A 5,216-nucleotide genomic window follows, 5' to 3' on the forward strand; every position below is an offset into this window, starting at 1 on the left:
AATAATTCGCGTACTACTAAGCTGTTTGTTCAACCCACAATGGCGGAAGGAGGAGAATATATCGATTTGGTCGAGGATATAATTATAACGCCATTCTGAACGAACTTTAAGACCGATGCCGACGCTACAAAGCCCGTCACAGGCGGGACAGGGGTTCGTTCGCCACTTTCAAAGTTCCAACTACGAGCGCTACCAATGGCTCAGACTCCGAGAAGCTCTGCTGGGGATGCCTGTTGCAAGTGATCGATTTGGTGTTGGGAGCCACACTGGCTTTGCAAACTTGAGTTGTCTAACCGAGGCAGCAACGAGACACCAAAGTACGACTCGGCACCTACAAGCAACGGTGCTTTGAAAACTTTTGGGGACACGGAGCGGATCTACAGATCAACGAACAAGCGGCAACGGAGCTGCACAATGAACAGGTGAAGAACAACAGGGACATATTGAAAAGACTCATTAATTGTGTCATGTGTTTGGGTAAACAGGAACTTTCATCTTCATCATATTTATATCGATGTATGTGTGTGTATTTAATACACACATACATCGATATAAATATACATATACGTGTACGATACGATTATCTGAATTCTCAGTGTAACTGAGGGTTTTACGTTACTTAATAACACAAGAAACACGACAACTTTATCTTTTTCCGTCTGCTCCTTAACAATAAAAGCCCCGCACCGGAACACTGGTGAACTAATATCTTACATTAGGTTGTTCAGCTGTAGTAAGACGGCATTGAAGGCCTAGATAGAAAATGCACGGCCCGCCACTGCCAAAAAGGTCCAAAGGGTCAAATTGGGCCTTATTCTCTTATAATCGCATATTTTTTGACAAGTGCAAAAATTGTCATAATCTCCTTAATATTAGTCCTGGATATCCAAGATTGAACACAAACACTCAAGACAGGGCCTACAATAAGGTGATGGGGTGAAATTTCCCCCAAAACACCCACAATAGTTAATTGGCTGTCTGAAATCCAGGACTTGAAGAGGGGCTTTGTAAATCTGAGGCCCTGTTAAGAGTTTGGGCTGATTTAGCTTCTTTTTCTCAACATGTCAGAGCTTAGCTTTCTTTTCCAGGTTGTAACTACTCCCAAATGGGGCCCAACCGGCTGGCAATATCTAGCACTTAGTATCCCTGCTTGGTAGTGGTTTAAAAACCGAGAAGACAAAAAATGCACTCCTTCAAAGGTTCACAAGTCCTCAAATGTTTGTAATATATGACAAATCTCAGTTATGATGTTCTACCAGTCTGTTGGACCGGTGCTCTGGACTTCTCCGTACTCTGCTGGGGGAGCAGCATTGTAACTGGAGAAAACCAACCGACTCACTAAACTGGTGTGGAAGGCCGGCTCCATCATTGGCAAAGAGGACTATCCGGAACAGGCGGAGAGGAGGACATGAAGAAATGTTTGTCCATATTGGAGAACCGGACCACCCTCTCCACCACCTACTGCAGGGACAGCGGAGCACGTTCTCCAACAGACTGCTTTAGCTCTGCTTCACAAGGACAAACAGGAGAACATTCCTGATACAGGAGAACATTCTTGATAGAGGAGAAACTTCCAGATACAGGAGAACCTTCCTGGCAACTATTAGACTTTACAATAAATCACCTCTGGCCAGATCCTCCTCAAATTGAACAACATCAATGAACATTGCACCACTTTCACTTTATATACACTTAGATACACTGTATTTACTTTCATTTTTATTTTATTTTTTATTTCCTTTATTATTTAACTTCTTAAATGTAATATATCCTGTCCTACTATTTTATTGTATTATTCTAAGAATCTAGTTCAGGGGTCCCCAAACTTTTTCCTGTGAGGGCCACATAACGTTTGCCTTGTCTGATGGAGGGCCAGCCGGGGGGGTGCTAGTGAGAAGTGAGTGTGCTCACCTGTGCGCACATCACGGCTGAGTGGTGCGCGCATCACTCACGCCGCTGTGAGCTGCTGCAGACAGCATTTAACGGAGCAGCGTGCGCTCTGATCGCTCTTTTAATGAAGTATCGATTCTAAAAATATGCTAAATCACATCGTTTTAACGTCGGGTACTTTGTTAGTATCGCTACACCGTGCAGCGTGACGGCAGCAGATGTAGTGGGCTAACATCCAAGCTAACCTAACTTCCCAAACGCTGTGGACATCTGAACGCTGATTGGCTGAGACGCGACACGTCCCATCAAAGATGTTCTATTGCGAAGAGCAACACTCCACATTTTCTCCGCGTCTCACTGCAATCTCAACGGCAGCGGGCCAGGTGAAAAAAATAATAAATCGGAACGCGTCTCTGGTTTTGTTCAGGGGGCCGGTCCAAATGGGGAGGCGGGCCGGATGCGGCCCGCGGGCCGGAGTTTGGGGACCACTGATCTAGTTACTAGAGAAGAAAACAGCACAGACAGAGACAGACAGACAGCCCGTCCAACAGAGAGAGAGAGAGAGAGTTCAAAGGAGAGGCCAGGTGCAGTGATCAGGCTGATCACAGCAATCAACACAAGAAAAGCAGATTGAACTGTTGAACCCGGTTTCGCGCCACTTCTCCGGAGTTTGAGCTGCGCGCTGCTCTCCTGCTTCAGTGACTCACGAAACGCCACAGAGGGAACGACAGCCTCCTGACATGACAGCTCTTCTTGAGGTAAGAATGCCAACTTAATTTAATTTCAGAGAGTAACGTTGTATTGAACGAGCAACGTTAGTGACACTTTGAGGTTTCTACTCGGCTCTCTGGTGAGGAGTTGAGCTAGCCTCGTGTGAGCTAGCGGGTAGCTACTTTTGTATTCGAGGCATGGTGTTCTGCATTTCTGTGTCGCCTTGGGCGTCAAGAGTAAGTTAACTTAGCTATCTGATGGTTAAGTGTCTTCACGTTTCTTTAACATCGTCGATGTAACGTAGGTTGTCGGTTTCTGTGTTGAACGAGCTAACATTAGCTTACTTTACACATGTTAGCTGAGGTAATGTTTAGCTAACGCTCGTGTTATAGGTTCATTAGTGGCAGGTGGGTTAAGACACCTGAGGGGTCACGTGCTACACACTTCATCTAATAACCACGATTTTATTGAAGTGCTTTGAAACTGGTTCCACGCAGACATGTATAGATAGACAAGTTCACATATACCGGAGCGGTCAGTCCGGATAGTCACGTGACCAGACACGTTATTGTACGTGTCTGGTCACGTGACGTCGGGACTCTGTTCACGTGACCGCTTTATACTGCGCTGTGTCATATGCTGTGGGGACTGCTGTTCACGTGACACTCTTAACTTGATGCTGTTGACGTGGTCGGGACTCTGTTCACTTGACTGTTGTTAACATGACGCTTATAACTGCGCTATGGCGGGACATGACAGCTCACAGCTCCTCAGAAGCTCCGTGAGCTGTCCAGTGAGGGGATGGTTTCATGTTCAAATCTTCATTTACTGTCCACATTATCAGATGAGGACGTCACCAAAGAGTGTCCTTTGAGTCAATGTTTACATTTATGTACAGATAATTAAGAACAATTAGTTAATTGTAAAATGCTAATTATTTTCTCCTGCCACCTTTCAGACATTATAATCCAACTTGGATGGAACAACTTCGTGACCTTAATGACACCCAGCAACACGGTGAGATTATAATCCATTTAAATGCCAGAAGCAAGCAATTATTTGTTTTTAAGATGTTTTTTTCTTTATTTGTGTTAGAGCTAGAGAGACACACAAGCACCACAGGGGAGGATCTGCAGCAAAGGGCCCACCGGAAATCAAACCTTGGCCGCCATGATGACGACAACATGGGGCACTTGAGTGTGAATCTAGCCTTTTCATTTTTATTTACAACATTAGCATTGAAAAGAGCAAAAGTTGATGCTTGAGATGATTTTTTTTACTGAAGAGGATGTACGTCTTCCCCTTGTCCTTTATCCCCTTACTCTTTCTTTTTAGGTGTGATTACGACTACCAGCATGAACCTCAACACCTTCTTTGCTGTTCCACTAGTGTGACCCATGATCGGATACAAGTTGTCAAGGATAAACGGGAGTAAGTTGTTTTAAGTTCAGTGTCTTAATTTAACAACAGAATAAATTGTTATTGTTCAAACCACCTAGTCATGTTGTAAATGCTATTTAAAGTTATATTATTGTTAATCTTTTCTATTTTGTCTTTTTTCTGGCTGTAGAGAGAATCATGTCAGCCCACAGACAACCGGTTGACCTGTGAGTCTTCAAGCAGTAATGATGACTACGCCTGCCTTAAATTCCAGTTTCCTGGACATCATGTCGGCATGAGATTCTGTCCCCACCTGTCTTCAGTCTGGACCCAATGAGTTTTTTTTTTTTACAGTGCGTTTACAGTCACATGGTTTATTTCGAGGCTTTGTCTGAGTTTCAGTGCTGCAGTTATTTACCATTCAGGGTTGTTCAGAAACATCCAATTTGTCATACTAATTTGAAGGGCTTGCTGCTGTGATTCTTTTGTGTACACCAGGATTTCTTTGTATTTTGGCATTTTACACAAATGTTTTTGAAAGATGGTCAACAAAGTTGCACAAATAAATGTTTACATGCTGTTATCCTAAATGTGGTAATTTGTTAACTGCTCCTCAGTAAATTCTTGCAAAAAGAAGGCATGATATTAAGTAGATTCTACATAAAAAAAATATGGCAACAAAGTGACAATCAATAACTTTACATAGATTTTAAGTCATGTGGTACCAATTATAAGTTGATTTGAAAAATTAATTTATGTAAAGATAAATAATAATTTCAGTTTAAATGTGTTGAATTCAGTAACATTCTTCCAAGTTATGAGTTGATGTAACTTATTTTATTTATTGAATCCAAATCATTCTTATCCAGATATTTAGAAAAATAGCATAGTTTTCACCCATACAATTAGTAAATATAAATCAGTATTATCCAGATATTTACTAAATTGAAATCAATTTTATCCACATAATTAGTAAATCTAAATTACTGTTTGACAGCTATTTGGTATATCTAAATTACTTTTTTTTGGAATACCTAGTAAATATTAATCATTTTCACACATAAAATTAGTAAATATAAATCGGTATTATCCAGATATTTAGTAAATATAAATCAATTTCATCCACATAATTAGTAAATCTAAATTACTTTTTCACAGCTATTTGGTATATCTAAATTACTTTCTTTTGAATACCTAGTAAATATTAATCATTTCCCCTGTATAATTGATTTGGA

The 5,216-nt window shown here is 41.3% G+C and overlaps 1 long non-coding RNA gene across 3 annotated transcripts; it reads left to right on the top strand.

The window, feature by feature from the left end:
* Positions 1–2,522: 2,522 nt before the first annotated feature.
* Positions 2,523–4,560, top strand: LOC130209762 (uncharacterized). Of its 3 annotated transcripts, XR_008834690.1 has the most exons (5): positions 2,528–2,648; positions 3,560–3,618; positions 3,697–3,800; positions 3,937–4,032; positions 4,172–4,560. It is a non-coding gene; the product is annotated as an uncharacterized LOC130209762 (long non-coding RNA). The 3 variants fall into 3 exon arrangements; XR_008834689.1 differs by having other exon boundaries at positions 2,523–2,648; positions 3,697–4,032; XR_008834691.1 differs by lacking the exon at positions 2,528–2,648 and adding an exon at positions 2,691–2,837 and having other exon boundaries at positions 3,697–4,032.
* The last annotated feature ends 656 nt before the right edge of the window (positions 4,561–5,216 follow it).

This window comes from Pseudoliparis swirei, chromosome 19 (assembly GCF_029220125.1).
Source record: "Pseudoliparis swirei isolate HS2019 ecotype Mariana Trench chromosome 19, NWPU_hadal_v1, whole genome shotgun sequence".
Classification (NCBI taxonomy): Eukaryota; Metazoa; Chordata; class Actinopteri; order Perciformes; family Liparidae; genus Pseudoliparis; species Pseudoliparis swirei.